This window comes from Pelobates fuscus, chromosome 2 (genome assembly GCF_036172605.1).
Source record: "Pelobates fuscus isolate aPelFus1 chromosome 2, aPelFus1.pri, whole genome shotgun sequence".
Classification (NCBI taxonomy): domain Eukaryota; kingdom Metazoa; phylum Chordata; class Amphibia; order Anura; family Pelobatidae; genus Pelobates; species Pelobates fuscus.
The window spans coordinates 354,897,592-354,913,617 of NC_086318.1; the positions used below are offsets into that span (position 1 = coordinate 354,897,592).

The window sequence follows — 16,026 nt, forward strand, 5'->3', positions numbered from 1 at the left end:
CAAGTGAATTCAGTGGGAGAGAAAGGTAAAAGGGAAATGCTAAGAAGCCAGCGGAAGGAATGGTGCAACAGAGCTCAGGAAGAAACGGGAGTCACGTAAGACACGCCCTAGACATGGGGCGCCATAAACTTTTATTAAACCAATCTTTCAGTCTCCTTAGAGCCTGTCAAAAATTGCCAATGCTGACTGTATTTCAAGTCATCATGGCGGGGTATTGGGTAAAGTTTTCAATTAGCAATAATCACGCCTCGGATTGACCTCATGGGCTACGATACTGCCACTGCGCAAAGCTAGCTGTTCAAGTGGGCCAGCTTTTAAGAGCTACCACGTAAGGACACTTTAAGACAGCGGTGAGAAAAAGTTCATGACCATAAGCCATTGCAAAGGATTATGGGAGGCAATATTCTAATTAGGCCCGCTTCCTCCTACAGGGAAGCTTAAACCCCAACAAATTCCTCGGTCTTCTTATATGGCATCTTGGAATGGTTCCAAACCTATAACAGAGAGTGAGGGCAACCATATCTTGCAGCAAACCTTGTACAATTTTTTTTCTCTCTTTGGAAACAGTTTTGCCAAGATTCTACTACAGCAGCCATTAGGCAGAGTACACAATCCGCTGGTCTACGTTCGTCCCCAAAGTCACACATTTCATGACTCCATCGATAGGAATGACCCTTGCCTAGCACCTGTCTTCTCTTCATCCACACTCAACAGGGCTGAAAGAACATTTGTGGTGGCTTTTTCAAAATTCCATGGTGTTCATTAGTAAGTGCTAGCGACCACCCAGCTATTCCTAAGGTTTGGTCTGATTGTCTCAAGCGGCAATTCACTGCCTTGATCCAGAAAATCTTTTTTTCCCAGAAATTCAATCAAACGTTACGTTCTGTTGGAAGACGTAATATAGGTCTCCAATTCTTTATTTCTTCCATTGCATTGAAGCATACAATAAATCAAAAGAAGTCAGGATAAAAAAATGATGAAAAAAAAGCTGAAAAGTTAAAATAAAAAGTGAAATTCTGGCTTAAAACTGGTCTCCAGAAAACATAGATAATAAAAATGATCAAACCTAGGAAATGATTGTCGCTGCCTGCTTGATGTGGAAAGTAAGAGCCAAAGAAGACGGGTGCCGTGGCTGAAATTATCCTTCGTCAGAATTGGTGAAGTTCTCTATTTTTGTCAAACAAGCAAACACAGGGGAAAGCGCGAACGCAGCCCCCCACTACCATAAATTATGCAGTCGAGTTTCCCACATTTGAGGAAATCGCAGAGGTCAACTGGTACGGAGTGCAATGAACCAGCCTCACTCTGGGAGAGCCACCTTAGGGATCATGGCTATTGCTCCCCTGCCAGGTAAGTATGACATGACGGGTACATTCAAAGGCACGCCCGCTGGGAAGCCTTTCCTGTAGGCTGTGGTGAAATAATAAAGCAAGTTAAAAAAAAAAAAAAAAAAGCAAATAAATAATCCAAATGATAGAAGGCTACAAAAGATTACCAAACCTCGTGGCTGATCGTTGTTTTCCTTAGCTACCAGTAATTTTAGTGCCTTCAGGTGGTTAGGTGTGAATAATTGAGCTGGACTCAGGGTGCGAAGGAGCAATTTGCATAAAGGCAAATGCTAGACCAATGAGCCGAAGGATGGGAATTCGTAGCATGGAGTGAGAATAGTGTGCTGCCGGAAACAAGTGGATTCAGTGGGAGAGAAAGGTAAAAGGGAAATGCTAAGAAGCCAGCGGAAGGAATGGTGCAACAGAGCTCAGGAAGAAACGGGAGTCACGTAAGACACGCCCTAGACATGGGGCGCCATAAACTTTTTTTAAACCAATCTTTCAGTCTCCTTAGAGCCTGTCAAAAATTGCCAATGCTGACTGTATTTCAAGTCATCATGGCGGGGTATTGGGTAAAGTTTTCAATTAGCAATAATCACGCCTCGGATTGACCTCATGGGCTACGATACTGCCACTGCGCAAAGTTAACTGTTCAAGTGGGCCAGCTTTTAAGAGCTACCACGTAAGGACACTTTAAGACAGCGGTGAGAAAAAGTTCATGACCATAAGCCATTGCAAAGGATTGTGGGAGGCAATATTCTAATTAGGCCCGCTTCCTCCTACAGGGAAGCTTAAACCCCAACAAATTCCTCGGTCTTCTTATATGGCATCTTGGAATGGTTCCAAACCTATAACAGAGAGTGAGGGCAACCATATCTTGCAGCAAACCTTGTACAATTTTTTTTCTCTCTTTGGAAACAGTTTTGCCAAGATTCTACTACAGCAGCCATTAGGCAGAGTACACAATCCGCTGGTCTACGTTCGTCCCCAAAGTCACACATTTCATGACTCCATCGATAGGAATGACCCTTGCCTAGCACCTGTCTTCTCTTCATCCACACTCAACAGGGCTGAAAGAACATTTGTGGTGGCTTTTTCAAAATTCCATGGTGTTCATTAGTAAGTGCTAGCGACCACCCAGCTATTCCTAAGGTTTGGTCTGATTGTCTCAAGCGGCAATTCACTGCCTTGATCCAGAAAATCTTTTTTTCCCAGAAATTCAATCAAACGTTACGTTCTGTTGGAAGACGTAATATAGGTCTCCAATTCTTTATTTCTTCCATTGCATTGAAGCATACAATAAATCAAAAGAAGTCAGGATAAAAAAATGATGAAAAAAAAGCTGAAAAGTTAAAATAAAAAGTGAAATTCTGGCTTAAAACTGGTCTCCAGAAAACATAGATAATAAAAATGATCAAGCCTAGGAAATGATTGTCACTGCCTGCTTGATGCGGAAAGTAAGAGCCAAAGAAGACGGGTGCCGTGGCTGAAATTATCCTTCGTCAGAATTGGTGAAGTTCTCTATTTTTGTCAAACAAGCAAACACAGGGGAAAGCGCGAACGCAGTCCCCCACTACCATAAATTATGCAGTCGAGTTTCCCACATTTGAGGAAATCGCAGAGGTCAACTGGTACGGAGTGCAATGAACCAGCCTCACTCTGGGAGAGCCACCTTAGGGATCATGGCTATTGCTCCCCTGCCAGGTAAGTATGACATGATGGGTACATTCAAAGGCACGCCCGCTGGGAAGCCTTTCCTTTAGGCTGTGGTGAAATAATAAAGCAAGTTTTAAAAAAAAAAAAAGCAAATAAATAATCCAAATGATAGAAGGCTACAAAAGATTACCAAACCTCGTGGCTGATCGTTGTTTTCCTTAGCTACCAGTAATTTTAGTGCCTTCAGGTGGTTAGGTGTGAATAATTGAGCTGGATTCAGGGTGCGAAGGAGCAATTTGCATAAAGGCAAATGCTAGGCCAATGAGCCGAAGGATGGGAATTCGTAGCATGTAGTGAGAATAGTGTGCTGCCGGAAACAAGTGAATTCAGTCGGAGAGAAAGGTAAAAGGGAAATGCTAAGAAGCCAGCGGAAGGAATGGTGCAACAGAGCTCAGGAAGAAACGGGAGTCACGTAAGACACGCCCTAGACATGGGGCGCCATAAACTTTTATTAAACCAATCTTTCAGTCTCCTTAGAACCTGTCAAAAATTGCCAATGCTGACTGTATTTCAAGTCATCATGGCGGGGTATTGGGTAAAGTTTCCAATTAGCAATAATCACGCCTCGGATTGACCTCATGGGCTACGATACTGCCACTGCGCAAAGCTAGCTGTTCAAGTGGGCCAGCTTTTAAGAGCTACCACGTAAGGACACTTTAAGACAGCGGTGAGAAAAAGTTCATGACCATAAGCCATTGCAAAGGATTATGGGAGGCAATATTCTAATTAGGCCCGCTTCCTCCTACAGGGAAGCTTAAACCCCAACAAATTCCTCGGTCTTCTTATATGGCATCTTGGAATGGTTCCAAACCTATAACAGAGAGTGAGGGCAACCATATCTTGCAGCAAACCTTGTACAATTTTTGTTCTCTCTTTGGAAACAGTTTTGCCAAGATTCTACTACAGCAGCCATTAGGCAGAGTACACAATCCGCTGGTCTACGTTCGTCCCCAAAGTCACACATTTCATGACTCCATCGATAGGAATGACCCTTGCCTAGCACCTGTCTTCTCTTCATCCACACTCAACAGGGCTGAAAGAACATTTGTGGTGGCTTTTTCAAAATTCCATGGTGTTCATTAGTAAGTGCTAGCGACCACCCAGCTATTCCTAAGGTTTGGTCTGATTGTCTCAAGCGGCAATTCACTGCCTTGATCCAGAAAATCTTTTTTTCCCAGAAATTCAATCAAACGTTACGTTCTGTTGGAAGACGTAATATAGGTCTCCAATTCTTTATTTCTTCCATTGCATTGAAGCATACAATAAATCAAAAGAAGTCAGGATAAAAAAATGATGAAAAAAAAGCTGAAAAGTTAAAATAAAAAGTGAAATTCTGGCTTAAAACTGGTCTCCAGAAAACATAGATAATAAAAATGATCAAGCCTAGGAAATGATTGTCACTGCCTGCTTGATGCGGAAAGTAAGAGCCAAAGAAGACGGGTGCCGTGGCTGAAATTATCCTTCGTCAGAATTGGTGAAGTTCTCTATTTTTGTCAAACAAGCAAACACAGGGGAAAGCGCGAACGCAGTCCCCCACTACCATAAATTATGCAGTCGAGTTTCCCACATTTGAGGAAATCGCAGAGGTCAACTGGTACGGAGTGCAATGAACCAGCCTCACTCTGGGAGAGCCACCTTAGGGATCATGGCTATTGCTCCCCTGCCAGGTAAGTATGACATGACGGGTACATTCAAAGGCACGCCCGCTGGGAAGCCTTTCCTTTAGGCTGTGGTGAAATAATAAAGCAAGTTAAAAAAAAAGCAAATAAATAATCCAAATGATAGAAGGCTACAAAAGATTACCAAACCTCGTGGCTGATCGTTGTTTTCCTTAGCTACCAGTAATTTTAGTGCCTTCAGGTGGTTAGGTGTGAATAATTGAGCTGGATTCAGGGTGCGAAGGAGCAATTTGCATAAAGGCAAATGCTAGGCCAATGAGCCGAAGGATGGGAATTCGTAGCATGTAGTGAGAATAGTGTGCTGCCGGAAACAAGTGAATTCAGTGGGAGAGAAAGGTAAAAGGGAAATGCTAAGAAGCCAGCGGAAGGAATGGTGCAACAGAGCTCAGGAAGAAACAGGAGTCACGTAAGACACGCCCTAGACATGGGGCGCCATAAACTTTTATTAAACCAATCTTTCAGTCTCCTTAGAACCTGTCAAAAATTGCCAATGCTGACTGTATTTCAAGTCATCATGGCGGGGTATTGGGTAAAGTTTTCAATTAGCAATAATCACGCCTCGGATTGACCTCATGGGCTACGATACTGCCACTGCGCAAAGCTAGCTGTTCAAGTGGGCCAGCTTTTAAGAGCTACCACGTAAGGACACTTTAAGACAGCGGTGAGAAAAAGTTCATGACCATAAGCCATTGCAAAGGATTATGGGAGGCAATATTCTAATTAGGCCCGCTTCCTCCTACAGGGAAGCTTAAACCCCAACAAATTCCTCGGTCTTCTTATATGGCATCTTGGAATGGTTCCAAACCTATAACAGAGAGTGAGGGCAACCATATCTTGCAGCAAACCTTGTACAATTTTTTTTCTCTCTTTGGAAACAGTTTTGCCAAGATTCTACTACAGCAGCCATTAGGCAGAGTACACAATCCGCTGGTCTACGTTCGTCCCCAAAGTCACACATTTCATGACTCCATCGATAGGAATGACCCTTGCCTAGCACCTGTCTTCTCTTCATCCACACTCAACAGGGCTGAAAGAACATTTGTGGTGGCTTTTTCAAAATTCCATGGTGTTCATTAGTAAGTGCTAGCGACCACCCAGCTATTCCTAAGGTTTGGTCTGATTGTCTCAAGCGGCAATTCACTGCCTTCATCCAGAAAATCTTTTTTTCCCAGAAATTCAATCAAACGTTACGTTCTGTTGGAAGACGTAATATAGGTCTCCAATTCTTTATTTCTTCCATTGCATTGAAGCATACAATAAATCAAAAGAAGTCAGGATAAAAAAATGATGAAAAAAAAGCTGAAAAGTTAAAATAAAAAGTGAAATTCTGGCTTAAAACTGGTCTCCAGAAAACATAGATAATAAAAATGATCAAGCCTAGGAAATGATTGTCACTGCCTGCTTGATGCGGAAAGTAAGAGCCAAAGAAGACGGGTGCCGTGGCTGAAATTATCCTTCGTCAGAATTGGTGAAGTTCTCTATTTTTGTCAAACAAGCAAACACAGGGGAAAGCGCGAACGCAGTCCCCCACTACCATAAATTATGCAGTCGAGTTTCCCACATTTGAGGAAATCGCAGAGGTCAACTGGTACGGAGTGCAATGAACCAGCCTCACTCTGGGAGAGCCACCTTAGGGATCATGGCTATTGCTCCCCTGCCAGGTAAGTATGACATGACGGGTACATTCAAAGGCACGCCCGCTGGGAAGCCTTTCCTTTAGGCTGTGGTGAAATAATAAAGCAAGTTAAAAAAAAAAAAAGCAAATAAATAATCCAAATGATAGAAGGCTACAAAAGATTACCAAACCTCGTGGCTGATTGTTGTTTTCCTTAGCTACCAGTAATTTTAGTGCCTTCAGGTGGTTAGGTGTGAATAATTGAGCTGGATTCAGGGTGCGAAGGAGCAATTTGCATAAAGGCAAATGCTAGGCCAATGAGCCGAAGGATGGGAATTCGTAGCATGTAGTGAGAATAGTGTGCTGCCGGAAACAAGTGAATTCAGTGGGAGAGAAAGGTAAAAGGGAAATGCTAAGAAGCCAGCGGAAGGAATGGTGCAACAGAGCTCAGGAAGAAACAGGAGTCACGTAAGACACGCCCTAGACATGGGGCGCCATAAACTTTTATTAAACCAATCTTTCAGTCTCCTTAGAACCTGTCAAAAATTGCCAATGCTGACTGTATTTCAAGTCATCATGGCGGGGTATTGGGTAAAGTTTTCAATTAGCAATAATCACGCCTCGGATTGACCTCATGGGCTACGATACTGCCACTGCGCAAAGCTAGCTGTTCAAGTGGGCCAGCTTTTAAGAGCTACCACGTAAGGACACTTTAAGACAGCGGTGAGAAAAAGTTCATGACCATAAGCCATTGCAAAGGATTATGGGAGGCAATATTCTAATTAGGCCCGCTTCCTCCTACAGGGAAGCTTAAACCCCAACAAATTCCTCGGTCTTCTTATATGGCATCTTGGAATGGTTCCAAACCTATAACAGAGAGTGAGGGCAACCATATCTTGCAGCAAACCTTGTACATTTTTTTTTCTCTCTTTGGAAACAGTTTTGCCAAGATTCTACTACAGCAGCCATTAGGCAGAGTACACAATCCGCTGGTCTACGTTCGTCCCCAAAGTCACACATTTCATGACTCCATCGATGGGAATGACCCTTGCCTAGCACCTGTCTTCTCTTCATCCACACTCAACAGGGCTGAAAGAACATTTGTGGTGGCTTTTTCAAAATTCCATGGTGTTCATTAGTAAGTGCTAGCGACCACCCAGCTATTCCTAAGGTTTGGTCTGATTGTCTCAAGCGGCAATTCACTGCCTTCATCCAGAAAATCTTTTTTTCCCAGAAATTCAATCAAACGTTACGTTCTGTTGGAAGACGTAATATAGGTCTCCAATTCTTTATTTCTTCCATTGCATTGAAGCATACAATAAATCAAAAGAAGTCAGGATAAAAAAATGATGAAAAAAAAGCTGAAAAGTTAAAATAAAAAGTGAAATTCTGGCTTAAAACTGGTCTCCAGAAAACATAGATAATAAAAATGATCAAGCCTAGGAAATGATTGTCACTGCCTGCTTGATGCGGAAAGTAAGAGCCAAAGAAGACGGGTGCCGTGGCTGAAATTATCCTTCGTCAGAATTGGTGAAGTTCTCTATTTTTGTCAAACAAGCAAACACAGGGGAAAGCGCGAACGCAGTCCCCCACTACCATAAATTATGCAGTCGAGTTTCCCACATTTGAGGAAATCGCAGAAGTCAACTGGTACGGAGTGCAATGAACCAGCCTCACTCTGGGAGAGCCACCTTAGGGATCATGGCTATTGCTCCCCTGCCAGGTAAGTATGACATGACGGGTACATTCAAAGGCACGCCCGCTGGGAAGCCTTTCCTTTAGGCTGTGGTGAAATAATAAAGCAAGTAAAAAAAAAAAAAAGCAAATAAATAATCCAAATGATAGAAGGCTACAAAAGATTACCAAACCTCGTGGCTGATTGTTGTTTTCCTTAGCTACCAGTAATTTTAGTGCCTTCAGGTGGTTAGGTGTGAATAATTGAGCTGGATTCAGGGTGCGAAGGAGCAATTTGCATAAAGGCAAATGCTAGGCCAATGAGCCGAAGGATGGGAATTCGTAGCATGTAGTGAGAATAGTGTGCTGCCGGAAACAAGTGAATTCAGTGGGAGAGAAAGGTAAAAGGGAAATGCTAAGAAGCCAGCGGAAGGAATGGTGCAACAGAGCTCAGGAAGAAACAGGAGTAACGTAAGACACGCCCTAGACATGGGGCGCCATAAACTTTTATTAAACCAATCTTTCAGTCTCCTTAGAACCTGTCAAAAATTGCCAATGCTGACTGTATTTCAAGTCATCATGGCGGGGTATTGGGTAAAGTTTTCAATTAGCAATAATCACGCCTCGGATTGACCTCATGGGCTACGATACTGCCACTGCGCAAAGCTAGCTGTTCAAGTGGGCCAGCTTTTAAGAGCTACCACGTAAGGACACTTTAAGACAGCGGTGAGAAAAAGTTCATGACCATAAGCCATTGCAAAGGATTATGGGAGGCAATATTCTAATTAGGCCCGCTTCCTCCTACAGGGAAGCTTAAACCCCAACAAATTCCTCGGTCTTCTTATATGGCATCTTGGAATGGTTCCAAACCTATAACAGAGAGTGAGGGCAACCATATCTTGCAGCAAACCTTGTACATTTTTTTTTCTCTCTTTGGAAACAGTTTTGCCAAGATTCTACTACAGCAGCCATTAGGCAGAGTACACAATCCGCTGGTCTACGTTCGTCCCCAAAGTCACACATTTCATGACTCCATCGATAGGAATGACCCTTGCCTAGCACCTGTCTTCTCTTCATCCACACTCAACAGGGCTGAAAGAACATTTGTGGTGGCTTTTTCAAAATTCCATGGTGTTCATTAGTAAGTGCTAGCGACCACCCAGCTATTCCTAAGGTTTGGTCTGATTGTCTCAAGCGGCAATTCACTGCCTTCATCCAGAAAATCTTTTTTTCCCAGAAATTCAATCAAACGTTACGTTCTGTTGGAAGACGTAATATAGGTCTCCAATTCTTTATTTCTTCCATTGCATTGAAGCATACAATAAATCAAAAGAAGTCAGGATAAAAAAATGATGAAAAAAAAGCTGAAAAGTTAAAATAAAAAGTGAAATTCTGGCTTAAAACTGGTCTCCAGAAAACATAGATAATAAAAATGATCAAGCCTAGGAAATGATTGTCACTGCCTGCTTGATGCAGAAAGTAAGAGCCAAAGAAGACGGGTGCCGTGGCTGAAATTATCCTTCGTCAGAATTGGTGAAGTTCTCTATTTTTGTCAAACAAGCAAACACAGGGGAAAGCGCGAACGCAGTCCCCCACTACCATAAATTATGCAGTCGAGTTTCCCACATTTGAGGAAATCGCAGAGGTCAACTGGTACGGAGTGCAATGAACCAGCCTCACTCTGGGAGAGCCACCTTAGGGATCATGGCTATTGCTCCCCTGCCAGGTAAGTATGACATGACGGGTACATTCAAAGGCACGCCCGCTGGGAAGCCTTTCCTTTAGGCTGTGGTGAAATAATAAAGCAAGTAAAAAAAAAAAAAGCAAATAAATAATCCAAATGATAGAAGGCTACAAAAGATTACCAAACCTCGTGGCTGATCGTTGTTTTCCTTAGCTACCAGTAATTTTAGTGTCTTCAGGTGGTTAGGTGTGAATAATTGAGCTGGATTCAGGGTGCGAAGGAGCAATTTGCATAAAGGCAAATGCTAGGCCAATGAGCCGAAGGATGGGAATTCGTAGCATGTAGTGAGAATAGTGTGCTGCCGGAAACAAGTGAATTCAGTGGGAGAGAAAGGTAAAAGGGAAATGCTAAGAAGCCAGCGGAAGGAATGGTGCAACAGAGCTCAGGAAGAAACGGGAGTCACGTAAGACACGCCCTAGACATGGGGCGCCATAAACTTTTATTAAACCAATCTTTCAGTCTCCTTAGAGCCTGTCAAAAATTGCCAATGCTGACTGTATTTCAAGTCATCATGGCGGGGTATTGGGTAAAGTTTTCAATTAGCAATAATCACGCCTCGGATTGACCTCATGGGCTACGATACTGCCACTGCGCAAAGCTAGCTGTTCAAGTGGGCCAGTTTTTAAGAGCTACCACGTAAGGACACTTTAAGACAGCGGTGAGAAAAAGTTCATGACCATAAGCCATTGCAAAGGATTATGGGAGGCAATATTCTAATTAGGCCCGCTTCCTCCTACAGGGAAGCTTAAACCCCAACAAATTCCTCGGTCTTCTTATATGGCATCTTGGAATGGTTCCAAACCTATAACAGAGAGTGAGGGCAACCATATCTTGCAGCAAACCTTGTACAATTTTTTTTCTCTCTTTGGAAACAGTTTTGCCAAGATTCTACTACAGCAGCCATTAGGCAGAGTACACAATCCGCTGGTCTACGTTCGTCCCCAAAGTCACACATTTCATGACTCCATCGATAGGAATGACCCTTGCCTAGCACCTGTCTTCTCTTCATCCACACTCAACAGGGCTGAAAGAACATTTGTGGTGGCTTTTTCAAAATTCCATGGTGTTCATTAGTAAGTGCTAGCGACCACCCAGCTATTCCTAAGGTTTGGTCTGATTGTCTCAAGCGGCAATTCACTGCCTTGATCCAGAAAATCTTTTTTTTCCCAGAAATTCAATCAAACGTTACGTTCTGTTGGAAGACGTAATATAGGTCTCCAATTCTTTATTTCTTCCATTGCATTGAAGCATACAATAAATCAAAAGAAGTCAGGATAAAAAAATGATGAAAAAAAAGCTGAAAAGTTAAAATAAAAAGTGAAATTCTGGCTTAAAACTGGTCTCCAGAAAACATAGATAATAAAAATGATCAAGCCTAGGAAATGATTGTCGCTGCCTGCTTGATGCGGAAAGTAAGAGCCAAAGAAGACGGGTGCCGTGGCTGAAATTATCCTTCGTCAGAATTGGTGAAGTTCTCTATTTTTGTCAAACAAGCAAACACAGGGGAAAGCGCGAACGCAGTCCCCCACTACCATAAATTATGCAGTCGAGTTTCCCACATTTGAGGAAATCGCAGAAGTCAACTGGTACGGAGTGCAATGAACCAGCCTCACTCTGGGAGAGCCACCTTAGGGATCATGGCTATTGCTCCCCTGCCAGGTAAGTATGACATGACGGGTACATTCAAAGGCACGCCCGCTGGGAAGCCTTTCCTTTAGGCTGTGGTGAAATAATAGAGCAAGTTTAAAAAAAAAAAAAAGCAAATAAATAATCCAAATGATAGAAGGCTACAAAAGATTACCAAACCTCGTGGCTGATCGTTGTTTTCCTTAGCTACCAGTAATTTTAGTGCCTTCAGGTGGTTAGGTGTGAATAATTGAGCTGGATTCAGGGTGCGAAGGAGCAATTTGCATAAAGGCAAATGCTAGGCCAATGAGCCGAAGGATGGGAATTCGTAGCATGTAGTGAGAATAGTGTGCTGCCGGAAACAAGTGAATTCAGTCGGAGAGAAAGGTAAAAGGGAAATGCTAAGAAGCCAGCGGAAGGAATGGTGCAACAGAGCTCAGGAAGAAACAGGAGTCACGTAAGACACGCCCTAGACATGGGGCGCCATAAACTTTTATTAAACCAATCTTTCAGTCTCCTTAGAACCTGTCAAAAATTGCCAATGCTGACTGTATTTCAAGTCATCATGGCGGGGTATTGGGTAAAGTTTTCAATTAGCAATAATCACGCCTCGGATTGACCTCATGGGCTACGATACTGCCACTGCGCAAAGCTAGCTGTTCAAGTGGGCCAGCTTTTAAGAGCTACCACGTAAGGACACTTTAAGACAGCGGTGAGAAAAAGTTCATGACCATAAGCCATTGCAAAGGATTATGGGAGGCAATATTCTAATTAGGCCCGCTTCCTCCTACAGGGAAGCTTAAACCCCAACAAATTCCTCGGTCTTCTTATATGGCATCTTGGAATGGTTCCAAACCTATAACAGAGAGTGAGGGCAACCATATCTTGCAGCAAACCTTGTACAATTTTTGTTCTCTCTTTGGAAACAGTTTTGCCAAGATTCTACTACAGCAGCCATTAGGCAGAGTACACAATCCGCTGGTCTACGTTCGTCCCCAAAGTCACACATTTCATGACTCCATCGATAGGAATGACCCTTGCCTAGCACCTGTCTTCTCTTCATCCACACTCAACAGGGCTGAAAGAACATTTGTGGTGGCTTTTTCAAAATTCCATGGTGTTCATTAGTAAGTGCTAGCGACCACCCAGCTATTCCTAAGGTTTGGTCTGATTGTCTCAAGCGGCAATTCACTGCCTTGATCCAGAAAATCTTTTTTTCCCAGAAATTCAATCAAACGTTACGTTCTGTTGGAAGACGTAATATAGGTCTCCAATTCTTTATTTCTTCCATTGCATTGAAGCATACAATAAATCAAAAGAAGTCAGGATAAAAAAATGATGAAAAAAAAGCTGAAAAGTTAAAATAAAAAGTGAAATTCTGGCTTAAAACTGGTCTCCAGAAAACATAGATAATAAAAATGATCAAGCCTAGGAAATGATTGTCACTGCCTGCTTGATGCGGAAAGTAAGAGCCAAAGAAGACGGGTGCCGTGGCTGAAATTATCCTTCGTCAGAATTGGTGAAGTTCTCTATTTTTGTCAAACAAGCAAACACAGGGGAAAGCGCGAACGCAGTCCCCCACTACCATAAATTATGCAGTCGAGTTTCCCACATTTGAGGAAATCGCAGAGGTCAACTGGTACGGAGTGCAATGAACCAGCCTCACTCTGGGAGAGCCACCTTAGGGATCATGGCTATTGCTCCCCTGCCAGGTAAGTATGACATGACGGGTACATTCAAAGGCACGCCCGCTGGGAAGCCTTTCCTTTAGGCTGTGGTGAAATAATAAAGCAAGTTAAAAAAAAAGCAAATAAATAATCCAAATGATAGAAGGCTACAAAAGATTACCAAACCTCGTGGCTGATCGTTGTTTTCCTTAGCTACCAGTAATTTTAGTGCCTTCAGGTGGTTAGGTGTGAATAATTGAGCTGGATTCAGGGTGCGAAGGAGCAATTTGCATAAAGGCAAATGCTAGGCCAATGAGCCGAAGGATGGGAATTCGTAGCATGTAGTGAGAATAGTGTGCTGCCGGAAACAAGTGAATTCAGTGGGAGAGAAAGGTAAAAGGGAAATGCTAAGAAGCCAGCGGAAGGAATGGTGCAACAGAGCTCAGGAAGAAACAGGAGTCACGTAAGACACGCCCTAGACATGGGGCGCCATAAACTTTTATTAAACCAATCTTTCAGTCTCCTTAGAACCTGTCAAAAATTGCCAATGCTGACTGTATTTCAAGTCATCATGGCGGGGTATTGGGTAAAGTTTTCAATTAGCAATAATCACGCCTCGGATTGACCTCATGGGCTACGATACTGCCACTGCGCAAAGCTAGCTGTTCAAGTGGGCCAGCTTTTAAGAGCTACCACGTAAGGACACTTTAAGACAGCGGTGAGAAAAAGTTCATGACCATAAGCCATTGCAAAGGATTATGGGAGGCAATATTCTAATTAGGCCCGCTTCCTCCTACAGGGAAGCTTAAACCCCAACAAATTCCTCGGTCTTCTTATATGGCATCTTGGAATGGTTCCAAACCTATAACAGAGAGTGAGGGCAACCATATCTTGCAGCAAACCTTGTACATTTTTTTTTCTCTCTTTGGAAACAGTTTTGCCAAGATTCTACTACAGCAGCCATTAGGCAGAGTACACAATCCGCTGGTCTACGTTCGTCCCCAAAGTCACACATTTCATGACTCCATCGATGGGAATGACCCTTGCCTAGCACCTGTCTTCTCTTCATCCACACTCAACAGGGCTGAAAGAACATTTGTGGTGGCTTTTTCAAAATTCCATGGTGTTCATTAGTAAGTGCTAGCGACCACCCAGCTATTCCTAAGGTTTGGTCTGATTGTCTCAAGCGGCAATTCACTGCCTTCATCCAGAAAATCTTTTTTTCCCAGAAATTCAATCAAACGTTACGTTCTGTTGGAAGACGTAATATAGGTCTCCAATTCTTTATTTCTTCCATTGCATTGAAGCATACAATAAATCAAAAGAAGTCAGGATAAAAAAATGATGAAAAAAAAGCTGAAAAGTTAAAATAAAAAGTGAAATTCTGGCTTAAAACTGGTCTCCAGAAAACATAGATAATAAAAATGATCAAGCCTAGGAAATGATTGTCACTGCCTGCTTGATGCGGAAAGTAAGAGCCAAAGAAGACGGGTGCCGTGGCTGAAATTATCCTTCGTCAGAATTGGTGAAGTTCTCTATTTTTGTCAAACAAGCAAACACAGGGGAAAGCGCGAACGCAGTCCCCCACTACCATAAATTATGCAGTCGAGTTTCCCACATTTGAGGAAATCGCAGAAGTCAACTGGTACGGAGTGCAATGAACCAGCCTCACTCTGGGAGAGCCACCTTAGGGATCATGGCTATTGCTCCCCTGCCAGGTAAGTATGACATGACGGGTACATTCAAAGGCACGCCCGCTGGGAAGCCTTTCCTTTAGGCTGTGGTGAAATAATAAAGCAAGTAAAAAAAAAAAAAAGCAAATAAATAATCCAAATGATAGAAGGCTACAAAAGATTACCAAACCTCGTGGCTGATTGTTGTTTTCCTTAGCTACCAGTAATTTTAGTGCCTTCAGGTGGTTAGGTGTGAATAATTGAGCTGGATTCAGGGTGCGAAGGAGCAATTTGCATAAAGGCAAATGCTAGGCCAATGAGCCGAAGGATGGGAATTCGTAGCATGTAGTGAGAATAGTGTGCTGCCGGAAACAAGTGAATTCAGTGGGAGAGAAAGGTAAAAGGGAAATGCTAAGAAGCCAGCGGAAGGAATGGTGCAACAGAGCTCAGGAAGAAACAGGAGTAACGTAAGACACGCCCTAGACATGGGGCGCCATAAACTTTTATTAAACCAATCTTTCAGTCTCCTTAGAACCTGTCAAAAATTGCCAATGCTGACTGTATTTCAAGTCATCATGGCGGGGTATTGGGTAAAGTTTTCAATTAGCAATAATCACGCCTCGGATTGACCTCATGGGCTACGATACTGCCACTGCGCAAAGCTAGCTGTTCAAGTGGGCCAGCTTTTAAGAGCTACCACGTAAGGACACTTTAAGACAGCGGTGAGAAAAAGTTCATGACCATAAGCCATTGCAAAGGATTATGGGAGGCAATATTCTAATTAGGCCCGCTTCCTCCTACAGGGAAGCTTAAACCCCAACAAATTCCTCGGTCTTCTTATATGGCATCTTGGAATGGTTCCAAACCTATAACAGAGAGTGAGGGCAACCATATCTTGCAGCAAACCTTGTACATTTTTTTTTCTCTCTTTGGAAACAGTTTTGCCAAGATTCTACTACAGCAGCCATTAGGCAGAGTACACAATCCGCTGGTCTACGTTCGTCCCCAAAGTCACACATTTCATGACTCCATCGATAGGAATGACCCTTGCCTAGCACCTGTCTTCTCTTCATCCACACTCAACAGGGCTGAAAGAACATTTGTGGTGGCTTTTTCAAAATTCCATGGTGTTCATTAGTAAGTGCTAGCGACCACCCAGCTATTCCTAAGGTTTGGTCTGATTGTCTCAAGCGGCAATTCACTGCCTTCATCCAGAAAATCTTTTTTTCCCAGAAATTCAATCAAACGTTACGTTCTGTTGGAAGACGTAATATAGGTCTCCAATTCTTTATTTCTTCCATTGC

At 42.9% G+C, this 16,026-nt stretch overlaps 19 non-coding genes across 19 annotated transcripts; all 19 read right to left on the reverse strand.

Moving 5' to 3' along the window:
- Window positions 1–151: 151 nt before the first annotated feature.
- LOC134592420 (U4 spliceosomal RNA) lies at window positions 152–292 on the reverse strand. The gene has a single exon (XR_010089050.1). It is a non-coding gene; the product is annotated as a U4 spliceosomal RNA (small nuclear RNA).
- Window positions 293–1,191: 899 nt separating this feature from the next.
- Window positions 1,192–1,358, reverse strand: LOC134590334 (U1 spliceosomal RNA). The gene has a single exon (XR_010087274.1). It is a non-coding gene; the product is annotated as a U1 spliceosomal RNA (small nuclear RNA).
- Window positions 1,359–1,833: 475 nt separating this feature from the next.
- LOC134592937 (U4 spliceosomal RNA) lies at window positions 1,834–1,974 on the reverse strand. Its single transcript, XR_010089490.1, has one exon. It is a non-coding gene; the product is annotated as a U4 spliceosomal RNA (small nuclear RNA).
- Window positions 1,975–2,873: 899 nt separating this feature from the next.
- Window positions 2,874–3,040, reverse strand: LOC134590024 (U1 spliceosomal RNA). The gene has a single exon (XR_010087010.1). It is a non-coding gene; the product is annotated as a U1 spliceosomal RNA (small nuclear RNA).
- A 472-nt stretch (window positions 3,041–3,512) lies between these two features.
- Window positions 3,513–3,653, reverse strand: LOC134593723 (U4 spliceosomal RNA). The gene has a single exon (XR_010090160.1). It is a non-coding gene; the product is annotated as a U4 spliceosomal RNA (small nuclear RNA).
- Window positions 3,654–4,552: 899 nt separating this feature from the next.
- LOC134590025 (U1 spliceosomal RNA) lies at window positions 4,553–4,719 on the reverse strand. The gene has a single exon (XR_010087011.1). It is a non-coding gene; the product is annotated as a U1 spliceosomal RNA (small nuclear RNA).
- A 466-nt stretch (window positions 4,720–5,185) lies between these two features.
- On the reverse strand, window positions 5,186–5,326 carry LOC134593412 (U4 spliceosomal RNA). Its single transcript, XR_010089898.1, has one exon. It is a non-coding gene; the product is annotated as a U4 spliceosomal RNA (small nuclear RNA).
- Window positions 5,327–6,225: 899 nt separating this feature from the next.
- On the reverse strand, window positions 6,226–6,392 carry LOC134590026 (U1 spliceosomal RNA). Its single transcript, XR_010087012.1, has one exon. It is a non-coding gene; the product is annotated as a U1 spliceosomal RNA (small nuclear RNA).
- A 470-nt stretch (window positions 6,393–6,862) lies between these two features.
- Window positions 6,863–7,003, reverse strand: LOC134593413 (U4 spliceosomal RNA). Its single transcript, XR_010089899.1, has one exon. It is a non-coding gene; the product is annotated as a U4 spliceosomal RNA (small nuclear RNA).
- Window positions 7,004–7,902: 899 nt separating this feature from the next.
- LOC134590611 (U1 spliceosomal RNA) lies at window positions 7,903–8,069 on the reverse strand. The gene has a single exon (XR_010087509.1). It is a non-coding gene; the product is annotated as a U1 spliceosomal RNA (small nuclear RNA).
- A 470-nt stretch (window positions 8,070–8,539) lies between these two features.
- On the reverse strand, window positions 8,540–8,680 carry LOC134593415 (U4 spliceosomal RNA). The gene has a single exon (XR_010089900.1). It is a non-coding gene; the product is annotated as a U4 spliceosomal RNA (small nuclear RNA).
- Window positions 8,681–9,579: 899 nt separating this feature from the next.
- Window positions 9,580–9,746, reverse strand: LOC134590027 (U1 spliceosomal RNA). The gene has a single exon (XR_010087013.1). It is a non-coding gene; the product is annotated as a U1 spliceosomal RNA (small nuclear RNA).
- A 469-nt stretch (window positions 9,747–10,215) lies between these two features.
- Window positions 10,216–10,356, reverse strand: LOC134592421 (U4 spliceosomal RNA). The gene has a single exon (XR_010089051.1). It is a non-coding gene; the product is annotated as a U4 spliceosomal RNA (small nuclear RNA).
- Window positions 10,357–11,256: 900 nt separating this feature from the next.
- On the reverse strand, window positions 11,257–11,423 carry LOC134590612 (U1 spliceosomal RNA). Its single transcript, XR_010087510.1, has one exon. It is a non-coding gene; the product is annotated as a U1 spliceosomal RNA (small nuclear RNA).
- Window positions 11,424–11,895: 472 nt separating this feature from the next.
- Window positions 11,896–12,036, reverse strand: LOC134593416 (U4 spliceosomal RNA). Its single transcript, XR_010089901.1, has one exon. It is a non-coding gene; the product is annotated as a U4 spliceosomal RNA (small nuclear RNA).
- Window positions 12,037–12,935: 899 nt separating this feature from the next.
- On the reverse strand, window positions 12,936–13,102 carry LOC134590028 (U1 spliceosomal RNA). Its single transcript, XR_010087014.1, has one exon. It is a non-coding gene; the product is annotated as a U1 spliceosomal RNA (small nuclear RNA).
- A 466-nt stretch (window positions 13,103–13,568) lies between these two features.
- Window positions 13,569–13,709, reverse strand: LOC134593417 (U4 spliceosomal RNA). The gene has a single exon (XR_010089902.1). It is a non-coding gene; the product is annotated as a U4 spliceosomal RNA (small nuclear RNA).
- An 899-nt stretch (window positions 13,710–14,608) lies between these two features.
- LOC134590613 (U1 spliceosomal RNA) lies at window positions 14,609–14,775 on the reverse strand. Its single transcript, XR_010087511.1, has one exon. It is a non-coding gene; the product is annotated as a U1 spliceosomal RNA (small nuclear RNA).
- A 470-nt stretch (window positions 14,776–15,245) lies between these two features.
- Window positions 15,246–15,386, reverse strand: LOC134593418 (U4 spliceosomal RNA). Its single transcript, XR_010089903.1, has one exon. It is a non-coding gene; the product is annotated as a U4 spliceosomal RNA (small nuclear RNA).
- Window positions 15,387–16,026: the final 640 nt, after the last annotated feature.